This window comes from Odontesthes bonariensis, chromosome 10, assembly GCF_027942865.1.
Source record: "Odontesthes bonariensis isolate fOdoBon6 chromosome 10, fOdoBon6.hap1, whole genome shotgun sequence".
Lineage (NCBI taxonomy): Eukaryota > Metazoa > Chordata > Actinopteri > Atheriniformes > Atherinopsidae > Odontesthes > Odontesthes bonariensis.
In genome coordinates, this window is record NC_134515.1 from 22,578,430 (window position 1) to 22,605,042 (window position 26,613).

Below are 26,613 nucleotides of genomic sequence, written 5' to 3' on the forward strand. Positions count from 1 at the left end.
ATAAGTACTGTTTCATGCAAGCTGGTTTCTTCTAGGTGTCCGCGTCATTAACTGGCCTTCTTGCAAAAACTATGATAAAAAAATTTAATTAACAATGTTACCAAGAGAAAACCAATCCACATTTTTTTCTGGAATCACTTAAAACCTCAGGCGACTCCGAGGAGATGACCTGACAATCACCTGTTCACTCAGATGTAGTGAACAGTTGCAATGATTTTCTGCCTCCGTAATTCAATCCACAAAATGATGCAATACTCTGCCAGTCAGTTTCATGAATACAAATGTAGTGAAATTAAGGCTTGCCTTGAAAGTGGATCAGGAAGTAAAATGACGAGACAAAATGGCACACAAAGTGTCAAAGTGTAAGCACGGCGACTCCTCGGCCCTTTCTAACTCGACGTAAAAACACTATGATGAGTTCATATTATGTGCTCTGAGCACTGCATGTGATTTTGAGGCGACAAAATACTGGAAAATCCCTAAAGTACACTCAAGTTCAAGCCTGATATCAATAAGCTGCAGCATTTCAGTGTGTTGTTTGTAACAGTTGTGCAAGACACCATATGACTGTAACTTTACCTCCCCTCAAGCTGAATGGAACACTGTGTCTTCTCTTCATCTTTGGCTCTAGATACCCATCATTTGTCCCCGCTCCAAACTCCCCTACCCATCTTCTTGTCATCAACCCATTCCAGCCAGCATTGCCCCTTTTAACCCCAACATTTATCCAAGTTCATGTAAATTAGATGTGCAGCAGTTAGAGCTTCCTCCCCCCACATGCTCTTTCCCTCTATCATTTATACATCCATCTGTTCACCTCTTTGCCTCTGACAAATGCCTCTCCAACAGCACAACACTCAAAGGTTGACATTCTCTCGTGGTGCTCTTAGTTTAACATCATGAGTGACTGAAGTAATTCATCCCGCACGCAACCCAGCGGCTCACCTCATGTCAAGCTGCTGCTGACCACAAACACAAACCTGAGATATAAAACATCCCTCAGCCGAGGGGATTTTTCCTCGTGACAAACCGACATATGTAGATGTGTATGTGAAAATATACAGGCTGATCTTGAACTTCATTCCTCAAAGTAATCAGTTGAGACTTTCCTAATGGTTTTTCTTAAAAGCTTTTACAAAAAAACAGGCTTCAAGTGACAGCTTTCAGGCCTTGTGAGTTCTGTCATGTGTACTAAAGAGTTGAGGGCTAAAGGACAACAGGTGTTCTTCCTCATCCATTTATCATCCTCTCCGTTGCTGATGCCGCTGCCTCATGCTTCAAGTTTAATCTTTCACCATGGCCCTATTCTTTTCAGCCTTTGAGTCGAGACTTTGAAAGGGGACAAGGTTATACACTTTGTTCCAAACAAGGACATTGATTTCACATTGATGGGCAGTTTTCCAGCCAACTACACACAGAAAAATGTGTATATGGCACATAGCAAACATATATCATCATACAATTGCATGTGCGCTGTATATATTATAAATAAATCTTAAACTGGTGAGGAGAAGGCCCTGTCAACAATTTGTTTATGTCTAAATAATGTGTTGACAGTTTCAAAAATGAGGGATGCTCAGAAATATCATAGTTAAGTTGTGAGTTAAGACAATCCTGTGGACCTTCATAATGATCTGAAACACTTGTCATCTCTTCTAACCATTTTTTCGACACTTACTGAACTCTAATTGACGTTCTGACCTCATTGTATTACATGTATTACATTTAAGCTAATAGGGGTATAGGGCAATCAAAGTGCACGTTGTCATGTTAGTTGTTAATCCTCAAATCTTGTCTACAATCTTAACTATTTAGCTATTGTGCATGTCACAGCTTTGCAAGAGTCTGGCTTCAAACGATAATCAGCATCTCTTATCCGATAGGTACTGACACTAAGCATGAAAAGGAACGGAACACTTGGTTTAAAAGTCTACTTTCTAAAGGAAGAAAATGACTAACAGAGTCTTACTCTAATGTTGTAAATGTTGTAAATAAATGTAATAATGTTGTATTAATTCACACTGGGAATATGCACATAATTCAGTAATTATCATTCTTTATTTTCCTTTAAAACAGTAGACATAAAATTAGACGTAAATTATTGCTGTCTGCTCATTTACAGCTCTGAATTGTTGTTTTTAGACCACACTGTAAATGATTCGCGTTTATTTATTGTGTGAATATATATATATATATATATATATGTCTGAGTATGTGTGTGTGTTTGTATTGGTAGAGTCTAAATTACCATGGATATTACAGTTTCCTCATAACAGTAGAACGGCACAAAGTTCACATGAAGAGAAATGTGGGAGGGTGGATGGTGCAGTTACGAGCAGCACTTTCAACCATGTGGCTTAATCCGTGGAATCTATCTTTTTTTTCCACAACAATCCTTTACTGAAACACTTCCATCCCTTCCTAATTGGGTGTAGACAATTACATTACTTGGTCAGGGTAAGAAATCAAAACAATTTGGTTAGGGTTACAAAATAATTATAGTTCGGCTACAGAGGTATGATAGCTTAAACTTAAAGAAAAAGCTCCTTGTGAGAGATCTGCCTTTGATGTTGCTCATAACAAATTTTTTCAAATATAAAATCAATACATTTGTAAATTATTTATTCACTTATTTAGTCTTTTAATTTTCAAAATCACCTTTGGTTATACTTAAATAGCAAACTTTAACCTCTAAACAAAATGGAAACAAAGCTGCAACTGGTCCCACCTGATGTGAAGTGTGGAAAAAAACTTGATGTGCCATCCCCCTACCAAAACATGTACAGATCGCTATCAGCTATTAAGGTATATATATGTAAGGTTGTCACCAGTACCTTATTTTTACACATATATTCTTACTGAGGTTTGCTCAGATCTTACTGTTCTACATTAGTTACATATTTAAAGCGAGCTTGCTTACGTCTTTATTCAGCATGATATATAAATAAAATTAAGCCTACCAGCAAGGGCAGGCAACCCAGCAAAAATTGACATTAAAATTTACAAGACAACACTTCTGTCACAGCAACATGTTCAGCAAACCCTTTAATTGTGGCAGCATACTTCTATAATCACAGCTGTGCTTAGTTCTTTTGCTGCACTCCAAAGCACAAGCTCACCTGAACACCATGCTCGTTCCTGCTGCCACAGCTGTCAGCATTTCAAAATCCCCATTTCCACAACAGCTTGCACCTGGTCTCTAAGCATTTAGTGTCCACCTCTAAAAGGTGGAAGTTAGCTCAAGTCAATGCAAACACAAGAACGTGTGTTTTACATACAGTACACTAAATGTACTTAACAAATGCATTGCAAATCAAGCAGTTGAATAAGATGCTTATTGGCTTTGGTTTATGTGCATAACAGGAATTCACTGTATTGTACACGATAACTATATACAGTATGTGTGAATCAATTGGAGTTCCTGCCTCTCTGCCATGTCTTATCAACAATGAGTCAAAGTGTCATCAATGTTTTACAAGAATGAAAAGAACAGATGAATTTGTGAGTCTCTCTGACTGAAATATGATACATTATTGAAGTGTTTAGCTCCATGTGGGTTCATCTGGTTCCTCAGAAAGGTTCATCTGCTTCTCATGAGGCAAGCAGACAATTTGATATGGGAAACAAAGAGATCCGCTAGCTTCACATGACCCGCCTGCTTCAGACCACGAGTCTGTCAGAGACAAATAAGTGCATAGATAAGTAATGAAACTCTGCAAGCTCCTGTTCTCTATGTGGAAGTTATGTAGTGTGGTACAATGACAGCACACTGTATCATCATCTTATTGATGTTAGCGTCACCCACTCACCATGTAACGTAAATAGTCATAGATTCCATGTCTTGTTATGTAACATCACTGTTTGAAATTGGAGAACTTTTTCTTTTGTTTCCTTTTTTTTATATATATTCACTTGCTGAAGGAAAATCTTGGTTCAACCCACACATGTTCAAATATGATTTGTGACATACAGTCCCCTCCAAAAGTTACAGCTATGTCTGATTATGGTTCCAATAGTGATTTCCCAGTGGACTAATGGACATAGGATGGGTAAATGAGGAAGAATATGTAAACATTTATCTGTAAGAAAGAATAACAATGCAACAATTTAAATAATTTTTCCCAAAAATATTTCTAAATTGATACAACTACAAAAAAAGGCATCAGTGTGCATGGACCATATGATCTTGGTGGAGGGGCAAACGGACAAAGCAACAGGCAAAGTCACTTCTTACACACTACTCAGAAGGAAGTGTGTGGACACTTTATTGTAGAAACGATCACCAGTTCTGCTCTCTTTTGGCTGTGTAAAACCAATGTTATGAGCCTTCATTCAATATGTGTGATTGATAAAAATAATTAATAATTGCGAAATACATGCATGATTAATTTCTAATCAGATGTGAACATAACTCCATACCCCTAGCCATGGCCCAGGGTCTGGTTCTTCTTTGCTCACATCAGTGTATTCAAAGAGATCCTTTTTTTTTTTCTTTCTAAATGTTGAGAATTTACTGGTAGAGCATTTGATGACTTCGGCTGAGACTTTGAAATCATTCCCATCTTTCTCATGATTGTTTTCGGATTATTTTTGTGATACTGTTTGTGACAAGATGACCCGTAGCCATGGAAAGAACAAGGCATCACACTGGCTTGAATGGTCAGGAAAACAGGACTACATTTATTTTCAAACATGTGAGAAAATCCGCAGCCTCAAAAAATGGCAAAATAGTGTGGAGAAAGATATTCTGTACATTATTCCTTCCAACATAGAGATGTGCTTCCTTCAAGCAGCCCGACCCTATTGTTTGGCAGTATACATATGTATAGCATGAGACTCAACCTCTGAGTTCAAACTGGCCAATCAGGCCAAACCTCCAGACAAATGAACTGAGAAAATTATTGGCAAATACATTACATTGATACATTTTGACTCATTGACTGAATATTACGTTGGTGCCTAGCCCTCCAACCTCCACACAAACTCAAAGTTTAAAGATGGTTAAAGAGGCAGCGAAATGTTTCCTAACACTGTTTCCTTGTCTTTTTCGGTGGCTACTGTGCCATGTTTCTAAGAGAGGATGACATCTTCCCACCTGTCTTTGAGGCATTGGGTGTGAGTGGTGCCACAGGCAGGTGAAGTTTGCAGTTGGACAACAGGTGGGGCACGGACATTTCTCATATGTTTCAAGTATCAGTAAAAGTGTAGTTGTTTTGTGTAAAAATAAAAAGTGTTTGTCAGTCATTTCATTGAGACCAGAGACAATCTGAATAACAACTTTTACCAGCTGGCTGTACCTATCGTGTGGATATTGTAAGGGCGTCAAACTGAAACGTGTGGTATCCACGACGGAGGTTTATTCATAGTGTGTGTTAACTCTGGAAACATGGAGTGTTTTGAATGGGAAAATGTGGGTCGTGCTCTGAATGCGCTGCAAAATTCACAGCAGGTTGCAGCAGATGGTGGGGAGGAAAGCAGTCAGCGGAGGAGGCTGCCCGGGGCCACTGACTGAGTATATTGGCTCTGTGGTTTATCGCACCATTGTTGGAATCTCTGTAGCTGCTAGTGTTGGTGGTTCCATTTCTGGTACTGATGATGTTGGTTGATAATGGATGGCCTCAACAGGATGTGGAGTGCCGTATTGTAAAGGAGCGGCTTTTCTAAAGCTTTATCAAGAAAAGTTTTGTACTTGAAAATTGTGGGACAAAATCAAAACGTAGAGGATAGAAACGTGTTACCAAACTGTAATCTCATCTTTGAAGGGTTACTTGATTTTAAACTATTGGCTCTCTCTCTCTTCATAACCCCATAATTATCATCGGGTGACTTTATTATTGCTCGTTGCTTTTCGAAAAAGGATGACATTAGACCTTATAATGATATCAGCTCTCAATTATCAATTATGTAGCTTTCTGATTTTTTTTAGCTGTGTACAAATGAAGTATTCCTATATGATAACAGACCATTAATAAGATATATTATGTAATTATTGTATGTGTGTGGGGTTTGATGTGCTTTGAATGTTGTATAGTAGGTTTCCTACCTCCATTAGACACCTCTTAGTCTGTTAGGCAGACCACTACTTCCTCTCAGCAACGTATCCTCTTAGATTATCAGGTAAGGTCTGAGATAATTGGTGCTTTAACTTGATTGTGCCTCTTATATTCTTAAGAGAAAATGTGGTGTCTTGATGTACACTTATGAGGGCTTACTTCTAAAACGCAATCATTGTATCTTGAATTTTGCCCCTCTTAAAGGGGAACTCCGGGGCATTTGAAGCGCAATCCCATTGCTAGAGGTTGTCAAATACTGATAGTAGGACACAGAGAGGTGCAAATCGGCGCTCCCTGTGCAGCGATTGCGCTGTTTGCGCAGCCTGTCATGCTAGCCAAATACGTGGTGGCCAAGGGGCAAATAATAAACCTTCCACGTAAAACAACAACTTGCACACTGCAGAAACGTCACACCACTTTATAAACCATCCGACAATAAAGTCACAAGCCTTACCATCAAAACCATATGCATGGTTCTCACATTACTGGCATGGGGACGTTACAAAACAACTTTATAAACAGCATGTCACTTACCTCCTGTCGGTAGGCACGCGCATGTGAAAGCCCAAAAGAGTCAATGGACGATACTCCCATATACAAAGCAATTATCTTCTCTAGAAATACTGCGTTCAAGTATTTAAAACATTACAACAATACATGCCAAGTAATATTGTAATATTCATCTCACTGCGATTTTTTTCTGTCACCCACAAAATAGTATTCGAACTCCTCCATGTGGCATAGACTCTTTCACTTCACCTGATGAGAGAATGCCATCTTTTTCTGGCAGAGAACCTTGACAGAAGTAATCTACATTCTAGCTGCATCCTGCTCGGCTCACTTCAACTCCTCACGAGAGCTGAAAGAGCCCCTGTAATGGTGCCAGAAGCAAAACATCATCCACAGAAAGCAGATGTGTTACCCTCGGACATCCAAGCTGAATTACATCCCCACTATGGCTACACATCAAAATTGTGATTTAGAATATTGAAGATGCATTTGTGAAAAAAATGCTACCAGCAAGATTTGTAGTAATTTCAAGACTGGTGCAAATGCCACATTTGTTTGGTTCCTGTTAGAACGGATTCGTGTACACATCATAAAATAAATACCGTTGAATGTTATTTATAATATAGTAAAAAAGTTGAGTGTGTCATGATTCCAAAATACATTGGATTTCTTCAAATGTGTTTTATATTATTGATTTTGGACAGTATTAAAAAAAACAGCACTGCCAAAAGTAGACTGAACCTAAGGGCGTATTCACACCTACCTCGTTTGGTCCGGACCAAACGGACCAGATTTTCGTTGGTTCGGACCTTTTTGGATGGTCTGAATACAAACCACTGAACTCTGGTCCGGACCAAACAAGCGGACCGAGACCGAGCTGAAAGGTCGGACTCGGTCCGGATCAAACGAACCCTGGTGCGGATCTTTTGGAAGTGTGAAAACAGACCGGACCTTATCCCAGACTTTTTGCTTTTTTGTACCTCGGGAGCATCCGTCGTCTGTCTGCTGCTAGGTAACAGAACAGACCGTCGTTCTTCTAATTACTAGACCGGCTGTGGTAAAGCTAACGAAAGACCGAAAATAATATTTCTAGACCGAAAATGAGTAGCGGACAAACGTGGGCCGAAGAGGAGACCCGTGCTCTTGTGGACGTTTGGGCAGATGCCCACATATAATTTATTTTACTTGTACAGCAGCATAGTAATAACACAGTTGTGAAAATAGCAAAATGTTGAAAAAACATATAGTTTTGATTATATTAAAAGCAATAACGGCACGGAAAGCGTCCATGACTACATTCATTTTTGAACTTAGCACTTTGTGTTGCGCGTGTCGATTCTGACCAATAGCCGAACGACTTCAGGCCGCGTGGCTTTGTTGACATATTTTGGTCCGTTTACTGAAATGTACAGTCTGAAAGCGAACCGCACCAAAATGAAAAAAAAAAAGTTTCGGACCAAAGCAAGTGAACTATCGGACTTTCCTGGTCTGAATACGCCCTAAAAGACACTTCAGGTGATGTTTTGTATAAAGAGCCAACTTTTCAGGACATTCATTTTTCCATAGCAAAAGGTTAAAGTGAAAACAAGACAAGGAGAAAAAAACGAAAGAAAAACAACAAAACAATGTGAATTCGCTGCTCCGACGGTCATTTTTTTTCTATTTTCACCATGAAACTAGTAATGAAGTACTGCAAATCAGAATGACTCCAGAACAGACAGTTTCAACCTACTCTGTTTTCCCTTTGGATCAAATGGCTGAAAAATAATCATATAGATCTAAAACATCGGCAGGCACACTAGCTTGCATATCGTACAAAAGTCCTCATTTTCAAATTAAACGTATGATAAACACTTTAGATGGTGTACATTATTGGAGGAAAATAACTTACATGTGCAGTGCTTACATCAGCCTCTGACAGGGGTGGTTTAAGACAGAGGGAGGTATGAAGCCCCTTGGATGACATTGCCACAAGCATTGAAATCCTGCTATAAAGCGTTGTTGTAGAGAGCACTTTGACTGCAAGATAACTAAAACCTAGTACACAGTCCTGTGCTTGTGTGAATATCTTTTCTTGGCATGATGAGCAAGTACCACGAGTGAGATGTGATCATTTAACGGTTTTGATATTATTCAGCAATTGCGCTGGACTTTTCTAACTTAAGCAGCAATTTACTTTTTTCCCCTGGTTAATAAACGTATGCCTTAAACAACAAACTATAAAATGAGGAAAATGAAATAATACAGTTTTAGAAATACACTGTAAGCCTGCATATTGTGTCTCATTTCATTTACTGATGATTTGGTCTGTGTCTCTTCTCACTGCTGCTGCATATTACTCCTGTTATCACTATGATATATAATGACCATTACAAAGTCAATAAGCAACATAGCAATACCTGGATTTTATATATATAAAAAAATTAATTAATTAAAAACTGTTGCAATAACTGTTAACTGACTCTAAATATCTAATAACTTGTAACAAAGATAGAGATTCTATCTACAAGAGGGTTGGATGGAAAGAATGAAGACATTGAACTCTCAGTTGGTATTTGTTGAAGAGATTTTATCTCTGACTGTGATGCCTTAGGGCAAGGAAGTATACTAAACATTGTGTGTATTCTGCTGTTTTCATTTTGTTCCGTCCAGCAAACACTGGCTGGCCAGCTGTCTGCTTATATCAGGCTGATGTCTTCGCAAAGCAGAAATCTCAAATCAATTTCTAAAGCTTTATGTTTCTGCTCTGCTCAAGCATAGATTTACACTGATAATTTATGTGTTTTTGCAGAAAAAAACTGTTCATAGAACAGGAATATTAGTTCACAGTAAACCCGATAATGTCATGAAAAACTAACCATTGCCTCTGGAGGCATACACATCACACAATAGCGATCACATAGATTTAGAGGCCACTGAACAGCCCCAGCATTAGTTAAGCCACGTCGTTAAATCAATGATATAACTCAGCTAAATATGCTGTCAGGATGTTGACAGGATTGAGATATAAAATCACTTAGAATAGGATTTACAGTTGGAAGCACTTACAGTATGGGTGGCTTAGAAAAAATTCTGAAAGTTTTTATTTATCCTTTTTGCATCCAGAGGAGCCAAATTTCACTCTGACATTTGCTGTTTACAGCTGTGGCTGCATGTCCCCATCAGACTCTGCATTGTTTCTTCTGTTTTCCCTTCCCCGTGATCCCAGTGCTCCTCTGTCTGTTTTGCTCTGTTTGTTCGTACGCATTATTGTGTGTGTTTGTGGTGTCTGTTCTACAGGCTCCTCGCTCTGTCATTCTGCAAGCCACTACAATCTTTGTCAGATTGTTTCAACTACAGTGCCTGACACACTTTAAAACCAGCCAAGAAAAAAACCCTTGTCTCCACTGACACTGCTCACGGTGCACCACTCCACACCTATGCTGGCTCCATTATCCATTATGCTCACTCTTGTCTACAGCTCCTGATTGCCTACTCCCTTATCCTAATCCTTGAGAATGAAATGCAACTTTGTTTGTGATCAAGAACAATTTTCACATCTGAGATACAAAGTCATTGTCCTTTGGTTTCCTGTTGCACACTTCCATAAATGAATAAATTACACACAGTGTTACACAGTGTTGTGCAAGTTTTTATTGACTGAAAAGCAAATATTTGAAATGTTGTGAGATAGTAAAAGCTACTAATGTGGACAATCTTCAACAGAATACAGTTAAATTTTTTCTTAGTTTTTTTATGTACTCTTATTAAATGTACGCAGTGCGAAACCTCGTCACTCTAAAGCCTTTGCACTGAAGAGCTGGTCGGTACTCCAGATGATTCTGTTCACTGACTTCCCGCCAATATTTTTAACAAGTTAAATATTGGAATGAACAAGTGGTTAAAAACACTGGTGTTCATTATGTGGCTAATATATTTTATGAACATTCTGTGATGATGAAGATGATTATTATTATTATCATCATTAACAGTAGCAGTGGTCAACAAAAGTGACTCAAGTGAACCGGATCCCTTTATTGAGTGAGTCAAAAGTCTATAAAATGAATCAAGTTTATCACCCGTATTGCACAATGAATTCTGTCTTCATTTTGGGATTTTAAGCAAACTCCGCAAAGACACAAAGTGGAGTTACAACTGCAGATCTGCTTTTTTGCTTATTGTTGATGAAAGAATTGGTATAGACTAGTTCAACTCTATTGTACTACTATAAAGGTACGTGGCACAGAATCAATAAATAAATAAATGAATAAAACATCTGAAGAATATCAGCAGAGAGAAAAGAGGCTCACAAAAGTGATTTTAGGAAGTCAAGCTCGAACATGAAGTGGTCCTTTTGGTGCTATACAGCCCATTTGAAAAATTCTAAGGTCATCTGTGAGTGCCAAAGCAACCATTTGAGTGCAGCAATGAATATTCATCGCTCACCCCGCTGAACAAATGCACTTAACGCAAATGAGTTTTTCTCTTCTACTATTTATTTTATGGGGGGGGGGGATTTAAGAAGGAACAAGAAAGCAAAGTGAGTGAGTTAAATTAAACTTGAGTGTTTAATGAAATATGGATAGATTTATTATGAGTTTGACTGTCCATCATAGCATTCTGCACATCAATGTATGTCATTTCGTGGTAGTACATAATAAAAGAGTAATTAGCTGAAAATGTCTATCTATCTATCTATTTACACTTTGGTGCTGTTTAAGAATGTAAGGTGTCAGATTTTAAGCAGTGGTATCTGAAGCCAAGCGAAGTACATGTCTAAAGTTGATTTCATTCAAAATGATTAAAGATACGGTAAGGGTTTCTGCTGAAGGGTGCATATCCACTTATGTGTGCCAACTGCTGCACGATACGTAGAGCTGTTTAAATCATTGTGGTCATCATCATGTCAAAGTTTTAATGGCTTGATTTACTAAAAATTTAAACTAGAGCTGAATAATATGGCTTCTTGTGGCCATTTTCAAAAACTTGGATTCACTATTCTCTGCTTGAAACATACCTCTTGCTGCACTCTTTTACCGGCAGTTAGTCATTCTCTGGTAAAAACATTTTAAGATGTCGTCTTGGATTTGAGAAAATTCTATTTAGAAAAGAATCATCTCTGGATTAGAGTTTATAAACTCAAATGCCACAAACGGTTACTGTAGGTTACTTGGACAGATGTCTCTTCCAAGTTACTGTGGCATGGAATGATTTTATATAAATAAGTGGCCACTTTGCTAGATGACCTTCAGCCTATAAGGTCGTAGCCTCTGGGGTCACATGTAGAGAGTCTGAGGACAATCACTTCAAACACGTCTGTAAAAAAACAGCATGATGAAGCATGTTGGAGTGCAAGTGCATATAAGTCCTGGCAAAAAGAAGATTAGGTGAAGCATATTTGACATGAAACAACATATTTTTCTGGTACAATATAAAATCATTTTGTGTCACTAGAAAAAAAAAAGAATGAAAAAAGCTATCATGAAATTTCTATCTACATCCACATAAAGCACAATGCTGAGGATAATAAATGCATTACAGCCAAGGATTTAAAGCTGAAGGACTCTGGTCAAGTCAATAATCTGTTCTCAGCAAGCTGTCATATTTGAACAAGCTCTCAGTCACTCAGATTCATCCGTTCCTGAACGAACTCTGAAAACGAATTACTCTGTACTGATGGCTTTTCATTACACGAGCTGCATATACCACCATAACATCTTATTCTTAAAGAGCTTTTCAATAAACGTAAAAACAGCTGCCTTAAACAACAGACTATGAAATGAGGAAAATGAAAGAATACAGTTTTAGGAATATACTGTAAGCCTGCATATTGCGTCAACATACTGCTGACCTCCTTCCTGAACCACATACTCTAAAAGAAACCTTGTGAAAACTTTGTTTTGCAATCAGTCCTTGAATTTCTTTTGAATGTGGATCCCTCCAATGGAGTTTGACGTTTAGAGTCCAAAAGGAATGAGCCAAAAATGAAGAATAATTTCTTCAGTAAATAAATAAATCGTAAGCAGCATCAGTCGGGGCCAGGTACCCTGACATCTGGTTGAAATGACAAAGAGTGAACAGTTCATGTCGATGTTTTTCTCTAAACTCAAACAACAAATCAAGTACTTGGCCTGCAGCCCTGCCCGAGGATGTCTTTGAGAGACAATGAACACAACACATACAATGGTGTTGTTGTTCCTCTTTTAACTGTGAACTGCTGAACTGACCAGTGAACCATAGAAAAAAACAAACAAACAAAAGAGACCAAAAAAAAACAAAAAACGGATCATATAAATGCTTCCATACAAGACTAGTCTTGTGTAAAACTGACTATAACGAACAAACTGTTTTGCCCAAACTATTAATAACGCTTTTGAATTTCAGAGGACATGGATACTGTTTGATTATACTGTTAGAAAAGCTTTGACACTAAACACTCACATTCGTGTGAGGCCTACTTGCAGTAGGTAACTTCAAATTTATGAACTTAGATTTGGGACAAATGATTAACTTTAATGTCATCATTTAAAACATCATTATTTGTTCAAATAGTATTACTGTTTGTACTCTGCTCAATCCTCCACCAGCTCCGTGATAGGAGTGAATATACTGGTTGCACAAGTAAAAAAGCAAATCAGCACCATTCAATTATTGTTTTTGTGGTATCATGGTTTTACACTTGCACCTCTTCCTGTTTCATTATGAAATATTCAGTCACCTGGCATCTCAGTCAGCCTCATTTATACTTTCTGAAATGCTTTTTGCAGTTCAGCACAGACACACAGAGTGTGACAGAGGGTGGTGGCATGGGCTCAGTGTACAGTGTTAAAATAAGCACTCTATGAATTTGCTCATTAATGGGTGTTAGAGACTGGACTGAAAGGTTAGAAAAGGTATGTCAATTCAATCCATTTACCAGTTGCAAGGTATTAGCCAGGCAGGTAAATAAACAAGGGTAAACGGTCAAATATAAGACAGGAAACACAATGACCAGCCCAAAGTCAATAAACTAAACTAAAAGCAGATCCTATGATACAGATTTCAAATTCCATTCGTTTTTTGGTATCTATCACAGAGAATAATCAATGAATAAAACGGACTTATTCTGTTTTGGTAAAAATGTACAGTCGTGCCTGATCACATTTGTTAAAGCGGGAAGTCTGCAGGATTTGTTGTTGTCATACGTAAAGTCCTAATTTTTGGCATTTTAAGAGTTTACATGATCTATCAGAACGCTTGAAGTTGAAAACGGTGACCTCCGTAGTCGCAAAATGCAAGAAATGCTTGTTTTTTTAACCGAAAAATAAAAAGTTATTCAACTTCCTGTCCCGCCCCATCAAAACACATGAGAACTCGTGCACGCCAGATGCGCGTACACGACTCCTCATTCATCAACTCACCTGTCATTTGCGATCATGGAAGACACAGTAAAGAAGGCTGGTTCTGTTCTGGGGACGGCCGTGGAACCTCTGGAGACAATAATGCAAAGAAGGATTTTGCATAAAATCAAGAGAATTATGGACAACCCTGAACATCCTCTCCATGAGACTGTTATCCGAAAACAGAGTCTCTTCAGTCAAAGGCTTCTTCAGTTTGGATGCAAAACGGACCGCTACAGGAAATCTTTCCTGCCCACAGCCATCAGCATCTATAATAACTCCTTGATTTAATTGAGCTACATCAACATTTAATTTCCCTCTGGGATAAATAAAGTATTTTTGAATTGAATTGAATTAAATTGTAAGTAGACTAGCCCGTAATGAAGTTCAATAGTCTAGATAAATAAGCGTGGGGACGAGCCTACCTTGTATCGCGCGTGCACAATCCGTGATTGACAGGCAGCAGAGCCCAGCTCGTAACCTGATTGGTTACCTTTTACCGGTCCGGTCTGCAATTTTGTAAACAAACCTGCTGGCTTTGGAGGGACCTAGCGGGACATATAGAGGACCTAGAGAACTCTTTTTTTTTTTGTATTGGGGTATTTAATGTACTACTTTCAGAATCTCCGGACAGTTCCAGGCATTATGCTTGAAAAAGAGTTGCAGTCTGCAGCTTTAAAGATTATTTGAAAACATTAAAAGGTTTTAACGTTGGGAGCTCTAAGCTTCAGCTGTAATATTTGAAGCAAACGACAGGCATTGATGAAATAACTATATAAATAAGTAAAATAAAAGTAAAAACGTAAAGCTTTCCATGAACAATAAAGATATTTAATTCTTCGTTGCTCTTCATGATTTGTTGTTTCTTGACACAAGTGGGCGGTGAGCGAGTGTGCTTGAAAGATGAGCCAAATGAAGTCTCTTAACACGTGCTTTTTAGGAGGGGATGCACAAAGCCTAAAGAAGAAAAGCTGGCTTAACACATCAAGATGAAAACCACTGTCAGGATATCATTACTTCGTCGAGCCAGGTAAAACAAAGTAATCTTGACTATGCTGAACTTTGTAGTACACCGCCCTCATGGGTCATGTCATGGTAATTCATCAGAAAATGTAGGTGTTGCTATCCAAGAGTCATTCTGGTACACATATCTAAAAAATAAATCAAATTTAAAAAAAGAATGATATATACGTATATATATATTGTATATATATATACGTATATATATAAAAAATTTACATTTTTTATTGATTTATTCATTTTTGTGCAGCAGTTGCGGTTAAATCGAGCTGATTTTTGCAGGGGTCACTTGTAACGGAGCTTTCATTTGATTTTCTCATACAAATCTTTCAAGGCACAAGTCGATTTTTTCTCCCCAGTATATGAATTGAAAAGCTCCATGCTTTGCAGTAGCACAGCAGGTGCATTGTAATGGGTAGCTGAACTTCATCCGCATTTTTTTCCCTTATTCGCATTGCACATAGTGTTTGTTTTGAGATAACACTGAGCATTGGCTTTGGTTGAAAAGAAAAAGCCTATTAGTAGTAATTTCAAAGTGAAACAAATTCAATGACGTTTGCAGTAGCGCACTGTTTTAATGAATGTAACAGCTGTAATAGTGGGCACATGGAGAAGAGCTTGGTTATGCAGTAAGTTACCTGGAAACCCTATGAGTTGCCCAAATACAGCTAGTCTCAGGTCTGCTAGAATAATTCCGTCAAACTGCAATCCATCAATTTTCAATGTTGAGGAAAAATTATGCAAGCATACTGAATTGTAAGCAACTTGATTGGATGAAATATTTTCATTCTGTCTTCTAAAACTGTACAAAGTAGAGTATTCGAATGATATCTAATACAATAACAACATAGAATCATACTGAGTATCACATCTTGTCCCAAGTGTGTTGTTGTGCTTTTCTCTACAGACACACCCTACTCTATTTGTCTTTCTCTTGATTCTTTTCATTTTGCTGTTTTTGAGCTGCAGTCTTTGAGCAGAAGGTGTAAATATACCAAAAAAAGAAAAAAATATAAAGACCATTACAGAAAAAAACACAGTTGCTGCAATTAAGACAAAGGAGGAAGGCTGCCAAAAAAAATCCAAGTTGTGCAAATAATATCAGTCAATTTAAATCAAAGCAATCTTTTATTTATTCAATTGTCACTGAAACAAAGGCCTACCCTGATTCATTTTCTAATCTGTGTTGGACTTTTTTACAAATAAAATGGGACAAGACATATAAATAGATTGATTTACACTACGAACTGAGATCAGGGTAACGTGATTGACAACCTACATTTTGTTTTACTCTAACTGCAAAGCTTCTTTGGTGGCACAGTGTCAAAGGGTTCACATATTTAAAGGATTTTTTCAGTTGAGAAGTTGCATTTTGAGGTGTTAATTCAACCTTGAACTTTGATCAAAATATCTGAATTTTAGTCAAGATTGGAATCCAGCATTTTTTTTTCCATGGTTGTCTTTTAGTTTTCATAATTTTGAAATTGTGAGGATTTAATTTTCCTTTTAACTTTTCAGCATCTAATTTTATAAAGCAAATGCTGAAAAGATAATGTGGTTGACTTTTAAGATGAAAACTGAATTACTGATTTTATGTCACTTGTCATGTGACAATTCAATGTTTATTCAAAGTCAATTAAATGGTTTCAGTTTGATATAACCGTCCATTACTTCTACTTGACTATATTTTAATGTTGTTTTTAGTCTGATTGCTGTCTGGGATATCTTGAGAACAAGATTCAGTAGAAAGATGGTGCTTTTTACTGACAGTTTAATCCTAAACACTGATCCTAAACCTCCCTGGGGCAGGTTAGGAGTTTAGCCTTAGTTACCATCACGATCTAGCAATGTTAAAAGAAAACTACTTTCATGACACAGAAAACTCTGGGTTTCAGCTCAATATAACTCACTGAGCAACTTTATTTCTTTTCATAGTGAACATCCCCGGTGCAAGGAATGTAAAAACATAGAAAATGTCTGAAAGTACCATCCTCTCCCTCTTTTTGTTCTTGACTAAACACACATTCAAGCAGATAAGCATATTTGCAAAGATGTACTTGAAGCCAAAAGTTCAAACAAACATAACTTATTGACCATTAATTGACTTGGTAGCAAAACTACCCATACTTCCCACTGGTGGATCATCAGCTAAAACTCTTCTAAATGATATAAAGGCATTCCCGAGCCAACCAAGAGACAAAATCTCTCAAGTGTGTAATGGGGTTTCCACAGAATATACTCTCAGCCGAGCATCTGAAAAATGATGGATGGATCAGAGTTGTGTCTGTGAAATATCACAGATAACCACCAACTGCCTGTATTTACTGTAGGAGCAAAGGCTCTCCTATTGGCCCCTCCCAATGACTGATCTTCGCACACTATTTCCAGGGGTTAGCTCAGACACCTTTCAAACAATCTTATCGATTATCTTAACCTGTTGTTGGTGAGGACAGAAGCTTAAACCAATAAATAAACAGCTTCCTTTCAGTTTACGACCATGGCGGATGAGTAGCTTCAATATGACTGCAAATGCTCCACTTGCCAACAATTTCGCCCTCTTGTGAATGGAAAGGATCCTTCTTTATCCTGCTGCAATGTAAACTGCTCACTACTCCAAAAGCAGACCGGATGATGAGATGAAGTGCAAAAAACTAAGATGCAGTTATGACCCACTGAATTACCCCGAATGACTCTAGAAATCACGTTAACAAAAGTTATGTGCAAATAGCAAGCGTGTGCATATTACAAAATTCATCTAGAATGAATATGACTTATTGCCAGCATTGCTAACCACAGACTAGTTCCAATTATATAGGGGCTAAATGGTGGTTTACATTGACCCAATAGACCATTAACTCTAAAGCATCTCCCCACAGAACACCCCCAGTAATATGGTTTTGTGCCTTTTCCAAGTCCACAAGTTCATATTGACTGACTGGGCAAACTCCCATTGCTCCCAATAGTATACATGAAGTTCCAATAAATTATATTTCAATCAATACAGCAGTAAGTGACAATTTACTATGTGAAGATTTAACATTGCATTGATGTTCTTACCAGAGTGTGCAGCTTCTCTTCCAGGACCTGCCTCATATTTCCTGCTCACATGCTTCTTGTTTTCAACACCCAACTATGTAATTTGAATGTACAACTCCTTCAGTGTGAGCAATTACTATTTTCTCATCGACTGAGTGGTACCATATCTGGTTAAAAAGACTGCAGCGACAGAAGGGATACAATATAGGTTTATATAAGTTGTTTTTTTAACTAGATATGGGGTCTTGTGAACTATATTTTGAGGGAAAAAAAGTTACTTTTCACTTTTTGACTTTTTTGTTTTGGTATGAGAGTCTGAGTCTCTCATTCAAAACCCAGTGGTTGTTCAAAGGTTGCACATTACACCTTTAAGAGGGTAAAGAGCTTGTTTGATGTTGCACAGGATAATTAAATTTGCTTCAAATTGGTGGCCTGACATTTCCAACAGTCTGACATTTCCATTTGCCATGCCCGGTGCTTAATTTACTGATAAGTAGGTCCAGGAACACAGAGAGGGTGCTCTTCCAGATGTCAGGGTAGAGAAAACGTCAAAGTATACATGAAAAGGTCCACATTGCCTGGAGCTCACTGGACAAGGCTCTGGCACTATCTGTTAGGAATATGGAAATTGTCATCACAAACAAAGCATTATTTGTTCATGTCTGATAAGCTTTAACCAAACAATCGTCGCAATGCAACCTTGAAAGCCCAAATCTAAAAGGTCCTGTTCTGACAGGATGTCATTAACCATGATAGAAATACAATTGCAATGAGTGCAGTTGAGGTCAATCAATTTTAATGATTAGGTCAATAACACATGGCCCAATTTCTAAAACACAGATGGTTGAGTGCATTTTCAATATTTAGCAAATTTCAACTAGCTAGCAAGATTCGAAAGTGGCCCCTCCTCTAAGCTCCACCACCCCCACCCCATTCCGTCAGTGCTTCATCCAAAGCCACGCCCCCACAAACTTGAACGCGCATCTGACGCTGGGACTCTGCCGACATGTCCCACTCACCTGTAAGTAAACTATATTATTATTGCAATGATTATTTAAAAGAAAAAGAAAAAAAAAGTACCGTAGTATGTCTCTGCACACCCAGAGGCTGCAGATTCAGCTCTCCAGCTAGCATGTCATGTTTAGCATGAAGTTTAGTGTTAGATTTCTTCCACACTTTGCGGCCTATGATAAACACCGTCCCCCATTACCCCCACGCCATTGTTAGAAGAGGGTGAACTCTCAAATGTACGGCACTTTGGATAAAGCGTCTGCTAAATTAGACTGTATGCAACGTAACGTTTTTTCCCCTGGCAAACGTGATTTTTGATTTTTTTAAAGATATGTCTTTGTTATTTTGCTTGTTAGAGCACCCACGACGAGAGCGGCTCTGATCCTAGCTACAGTCCGGAGCCGAGCACGTCTTCAGGTCAAAGAGGACAGCGAGTTCATGCTCGAGCAAGAGGGGGCCGTGCAAGAGGTGGTGCACCACGGGGTAGAAGCCGAGGAACTCGAGGTAGAGGACGGGGAGCAAGCCGGACTGTGACCGGAGAACAACTTCAACATGAAGACATTGTGCGAGTGGATAATCTGCAAGCTCAAAGAATTGCAGATGAGCAGGTAACCTATTTAAAATAGCATTTTTAACCTCTACATCATCAATAACTATAAATGATGACCTGCCATGTAGGCCTACTATGGACATAAAAGTCCTCTTAGAGGAAAATAAAGTTGTCAAAAAAGTCTAATCTTCTTGATGAATTGTTTTACAGTCCAGAATTCATACACTGAGCTTGCAAGAATCCCATCGCTTGCTGCAGATCTGCCTGACAAGGGACCCAAGTCTCATGTTTGATATCCTGCACATATCAACATCAGGAGATGTGCCTCCACCAGGCCCTCCAGCTCCAGGTCAACCCACTTGGTGTGTGTGCCGAAACTGCCGGGAGATGCCCACAGGTGTCGAAAGAAAGTGTTGTGGGCAACAACCCGACTCCTGCATTTCCACGCTGCCTCACCTTGAAGCATACATTTTTCAGGAGGGGGTCTTGCGACTTGCCAGAAGGATCTGGAACGATGTACGGGCTGTGGAGGATGTTCCAAACCCAGGGGAGAGCAAGAAACAATTCCGGCATGCTGCATACCGGCAATATGTTGTGTGGCAATATGGGGCACTGGGAGCTGGGCACAGAGTAGTGATTCCTAGCTGCTGTGTTTGGAAAATTAGAGACTGCTACCCAGATCCACATGGACAGTACAAAGGTTTCATCCCCAGTAGGGTGTAAGCACAGTGCATAAAATAGCATGTGCTCTTGAGCCCTGCCATTCATACTGTTAATGTTTACATATTTCTTTAAAATTTGCACTCAGGTTTACAGTCTGTACTGTCCAAAGTTCTGTCTTTTTATTGTTATTTATATTTTGTCAAGTTTGAATAAAATTTTAAAAATGATAAATGCCTTTCCTTTACAATTTATGCATGAACAAGGTATTACATTTCTCACCTTCTCACATTCTAAATGAATAATAACAAATGTGGTATAACACTTTTTATTGTAAAAAAAAAATGCAAAAGATATTTCCAGGGATGGCCGACCGACTGGTCAGGCTGTGCATGTGGCGATCTATTCCTTTGGCAGCGATTTACCTTTAGGAAGAATATCAAAATTAAACATCTGACAATAATTACTGCGTTTCAGAGACACAATGACAACACTTACAACTTTGTTTCCATTTTACACAGTAACAAACATTTGTGACAATTTTCTAAGTGTTACATCCTTGGCTTTGTTTAGATAATTATTTTAGATCATAAGTTATGATATGGATTTTTTAAACTAACTTTTGCACATAATTATGTTCAAACTTCGTGATCAAGCTACAATATTCCAAGAAAACTCACCTAGCCCTCTGCTGAGTTGTCTCTGCAAAAGCTCCTGCGTTGATGGGGCCGGGACACCTGACAGAACCCCATGTTGACGGGGATCGTCAGGCCTCTTCCTTGCAGTCCGTGGCAAACCCCCAGCAATGGACAATCTGTGCCGCAGAATTGCACTTTGCATCGCTTTGCAGGCCCTTCAGATCCCTCAGTTGTCTCCACCGCTCAAACGCTGTACCGATGTTGACTCTGGTCTTGTTTCTGGCTTTATCCGTAGCCTTTTTAGTAGCAGCCGTTTCTGCCGCCGGCTTTCTTTTTCTTCCCTTTTTAGCGGGGGGAGCCGTCACAAGTAAGGGGATTGGTGGTTTCGGCTGCATTTTATCTGCCATTTTTGCCGTATAAAGTCGTTTTCGCTACCGATAGTACCGCGTGCGCGCGGAGCAGGGAGCCGACAGAGGGGGGCGTAGGCAGAAAGCGCAGAGGCATCTGATTGGTTTTTTGTAGGCGCCCCTATCCGAGATCAGCGCCCCGCTGATCTCGGATTGGTCAGCTTTTTCTCAGTCCTGCAGCTGCCACAGAGGTCTGATTATTTTCGTCCCTTTTTCTAAATACATCTTGTATAGATTTCTCTCAGGATAGACAGACCATTTCACCCAGTATTACAAAATGTGTTTCTGAACAGGATTACCAACCATAGCTTTAAATCCAGTGTTTTTGCTGATATGATGTATTTATTAACTTTATGTAACTTAACATGAACTCTAAACCCAGATTTTCAAGATGCTGAAACAAGCTTATAGAATTTTAATTGGAAGAAACCCAGGAGTGAAGCATTTAAAAATATAATCATGTAGAAATATTGGATATTTCCTTAAGCTCACTTTAGACTTTGTTGGCTAAACTAAATCTAATTCACGCCATGACTGTCAAATTACAAATATTACTGCAAAACCCATATTAAAGAAAAACTTTGTTAACTGTAAATGATATCTCATGAAATGCTGGCTTATTCTGTGTTGATGTTGTGTTTAACAGGCAGGTGTTCTTTGCTGCCTATAGATTATCTTTAGGTCTGTGCAATGGACCTAATGTGAGTCTGGACTAAAATGAAATGGAACAGCCCCATCAGTCTTGTGTTGCATTGTGAAACAATCATCTGTGGTGTTATTCAGTGACCCAGGGGGGAGCTTACATTGAAAACTCTAAAGCTAATGTTAGTTAATTAGATGTGTACAGTGACAGAGATGAAAGGCAAAGGATTACATTTTTTGTCATTTTCACAAGGGACTTAGCCTCACTTCTTAGCTGTGTCTAGTAGATGGGCCACAGTGATAGATTGTGAACAGAAAAAGACATGCATTCCTAAAAACCAATGCGGAGATTCGTTAAACTGTTGGCAAGATTCCAATGTTCACTCATTCAAAAGGCTTGTCCACTAATTTGATTTACAGACACAAAGACTGAAGGTCAAATATCTTTACAACAACATGTTTCATGGATGTTTCACTACTTATTTACAGCTACTGCAGGTCCTCTGTTATCTAGCATGCAGTGGAATACTTCAATTGTAGGATTCTTCTCAAAAAGATGTCAATTACTCTGCTTGGCAGGCTACATATATATCTTTAGAGTTCCACATGAAAGAAAAGAGGAGTATGAGGCAAATAGATAAGAAGCTTGCATCAGTTATTAAAGAAATAGTTTGATATGGAAGGAAAAGATTAAAAGTATTTTGATGAGGTACTCTGTGTGGTAACCCAAACATGTCATGGCCAATTGAAATAGCTCACTGAAGAGCTACTTTAACTGTCTTGCAAATATATAGTATGGAGCATGATACTTGTTTGCCAGGCAAGTATTGAAAAATATATATATATTTATTTTTTTAACTAACTTTAAGTTAGCTAATTTTTTATTAGTAAAATGATTTAATCATTTTGATGATAAGGACATGTAAAACGCCTTGGGTCTCACAGTTTGGTTCATGGCCAAAGAATGCCAACAGAGGGCCTCATTCATCAATATCCTCATGATAATTTTGTTATATTATTTCTTAAGTTGTTCTTAGAAATGTCTTAAGAAAATTCCGTATACGTAAGATTCGTGAGCGTGTTCTTAGAATGAGAAATTGTCCGCACAGAAAGGCCCCAGCTGGGAGTTGAACCTAGAACCCCCTCTGAGGACATTTTACAATCTGAAAAGCTCAGCAGTTTGGTTGATCAAATAACTGCATCATTCCAATAAGCTCTGTTTAGTCAAGCAGAAATGCACTCTACTCTCTGCTTTTATTTATTTTTACAGCATTCGAATACTTGTTTTTACTGTTTAACAGTAAAGTATTCCGATGCTATGAAAATAACAGTGGTAAATTACAACACTCTCACATTTTCTTCTTTTACTTAAATTTAGCTTTTCCTACCTCTCTTTTTTATGATTTTTCATACCATTTCAAATATAATTGGTTACTTTCTAGCCCCTTTATGTAAAAGAAACGAATGCATTATCTTCAAACAACTACTTCCTACTTGATATATCGCAGCAAACGCCATTCCCACATCCCACCATTCTGACATCCCACTATTCTGACATGCAAACGTCCCACCATTCCTACAAGGCTTTCCATATAAGGAAATGTGCGTTACTCAACAGGTAAAAGTCCCTTCTTTCTGTTCATGCATTTTACATGTTTTAATACATGTGTACAGATGTGATGAAGTCTTTAAAAACGAAATTATATTATTCTTCAAAGCTTGTGATGTTTGAATGATATTAAATTGATACTGAATGATAATTTAATGGTCAAATTTACAGTCAGAGGGGAGGATCAGGTGGATGTGGGCTTATTTGGGATTTTAAAAATGAAAATTAAAAGATTAATGGCACTCAGAATCCATCAATAAGGGCAGTGTTGTTACTGTTGCACTATAAATCTGGTGTGTGCGTGTAACAGCTGTCATGTAGGTGTGTCAAATACCGTCAGATCCTGACAATGTCATGAGTCCATGGTAATTTTCAAAACACACTCCAAAGGCAAATTAATGATATTCAGATAGTTTATTACACAAAAAGGAGTCACAAACATAGACAAACAATATTCACTTACTGATTTAAAACTAATAAAAAAATATATATTTATCATTTTTTGGGTAGTCTAATATATGAAATTGGTTTTATTTGCAACACTGGGACGTCCGACACAGGTGAGCTGTCATTGATGTCTGTAATTGCAATTATTAATCTTGCATATGATGCATATGATTTTTTTTTCTAACGTCAAGCACCTTGTCAGTGCTCCAGTCATCTGCTGCATCTAATCTGCAGATTCCTCCAACATCTGCTTGTGAATCCTCCATCTTTGCCTTTTAGTTTCCATGAATGGCCATGAATTCCATGAATTGTTATCTTGCAAAATCATTTCTAAAATCATTAGAATCTTTCCTTAGACGTTTAGGTCTCTTGCAAAAGTAAAGTAGAAAATGTTTGAACAATTTAAACTTTGTGAGAATGTGTTATTCAAACTCAGAAATGGATTTAGTTGATTTTTTCTCAACAGTCTACAGAGCTACTTCACAATGACAATGCAAAAATAAGTTTTTAAGTGTTTTGAATTTCCCTAGTTTACACTTATTTTCCTGTATTATTGATATTTTTGGGCAGCAACCTTTGGCCAGTGGGTATATAGCTTCTGCCACTGTACGGTTGCGAGGGATATTGAAACCTTTTTTTGTATTCCATCACTCTGTTATATGACAGGGTGAACCACACACACAAACAGGCTCATTAGCGCTGAGTTTTAATGCTGAGTTTTTAAACAGTGACTAAAAATAGTGGCCTCATCTACTTTTAAATAATCAAAAAATAAATGAGAGAAAATAATTAAACAAGTTATCATGGCACCTCGCAAGTGAGTTGTGAAGATCCTACTTCTAAAAAAAGAATCTGTCTACAACTTGACTGAATCCCATCTGCGTTGAATTTAATTGATTTTGCATAATTAGGAGTGACACACACCTGTCTACAAGAGGTATCACTGTTGATGGTGTATACCAAGTTGACAAGTCATGAATTTGTGAATTGTCTGTCGACCTGAGACAGGATTGTCAAAGCTCAGAATTGAAAATATACAATGCAACATATGTAGCATTAAACGTCCCGAGGCGTAGGAACGTAAAAAATTCTATTAAATTATATTTAATACAAATTACATTTGTCTAAGCTATAAAGCAAGCTATCCAGCATTAATTATACAAAGAAAACAGTCCAAATTATTCCCAAATAAACTGAAATAGTATCAATTACTGATTTCTTGAAGGTGAAAATATTGAATAGATAAAGAAATGGTAATAGTTGAACTTACCATTCTTTTTACACATCATTTTAGGCTTAAATACTGTGACTATGACCACTAGATATGGTTCCATGGGAAAATGACCAATGTTTTTAATTAACAACACAGAGATTGTGTTAAGGCACAAAACCATCTTGGTTTAGTTTATTATTCAAAACTTTATGGGTAGGAAAACAGGATTTTCCTCGTATGTCAGGCACTTTTCAGCATTTGTTATATTGTGTCACAAGGCCAATGGAAGAGTTACTCGCAGGAACATTTGATTGAGCTTTCGAAATGCCAATGAAAGCTTGAGAAAAACATTGCAAATTCCAGACACTTTGAAAGGAAATGGTGTCGAGCAGGAGCAAGGCAGAGGAATAGGAAGGGAAATTCTTCACCAAGTCTTCCCTTGATAATAATGGGAAATGTGGGCTCACTAGAAAATAAAATGGACAAGGTTGGAGCATTCATGAGGACACAGCAAGAGTATTAGAATGCAGTATTATCTGTTTCACTGAGACATGGCAACAGGAGCATATACCGACTAGAGGTGGGGGAAATTTCCGATTTTTAGATTAATCTAGATTCGGCCGTGCAAGAATCGAGAACGATTCACAAACATCCAAATTCCGATTATTCAAATATGCCAAGTAAAGCGGAACTAATACAGCAAGTGCAGTCTTCAAGATACTACAGGGAACGGACCGAGAGCACACATCCACCGCACACGCCCCCAGAAAACAAAAACAACAAGTATGGCTGAGCTAGCCAACCCACCTCGTCGTGAGATCCGACCTGCTCCTAAACATTTAAAAGCAGATGTGTGGAATAATTTTGGATTCTACAACGTTGATGGAGGAAAAGAATTGGACAAAAGCTACGTTGTGTGCAAGATTTGTCGCTCTAAAATAAAATACTTTGGCAACACAACGAACATGAGAAGTCACAGCATGATTCCACCCGACGGAGGAGGTGGGAAAGCCAGCTGCTGTTGCTACTAGCAGCAAGAGAACAATTGAGGACGCTCTGAGTTAACCTGGTTCTCACGCAGATGGATGTTTCTCATCCATCTGGAATTTTGTCGGTTGCCTAGCTGTTCTCTGCTGTGAGTAGGCGGGGGTTGTATTCAAAAACCTCTCGAACCTGATTGGAGAATTCAATGTGTGTCACGTACTACTTCGACCACTCATATCGAAAGCGGACGTGACTCGTTGGAGCGCGACCAGTCTCTCGGTCTGTGGTGGAAAATAAACAAAACACAACAGCAGCGAGCAAAGCAGGAGCTAGCAGCAGCTAATCGTCCTGTTAACACCCCTTCCCACGATTGTGATTGGATCTAGGCATAGAGGCGGGCCCGTTTATGGGGTAACCGAAGACTTCGGGCTCAACAAGGCGCGCCCAGACCCTCGTGCGAGCTCACGAAGTGTAA

The 26,613-nt window shown here is 38.4% G+C and overlaps 1 protein-coding gene and 1 long non-coding RNA gene across 2 annotated transcripts in view; both read right to left on the minus strand.

Moving 5' to 3' along the window:
• opn7b (opsin 7, group member b) overlaps positions 1-26,613 on the minus strand; it is a 90,183-nt gene that overhangs the window by 41,323 nt on the left and 22,247 nt on the right. The window lies entirely within an intron of this gene.
• Positions 20,513-20,993, minus strand: LOC142390304 (uncharacterized). The gene is made up of 2 exons (XR_012770449.1): positions 20,879-20,993; positions 20,513-20,623 (listed from the first exon to the last, which is right to left on the minus strand). It is a non-coding gene; the product is annotated as an uncharacterized LOC142390304 (long non-coding RNA).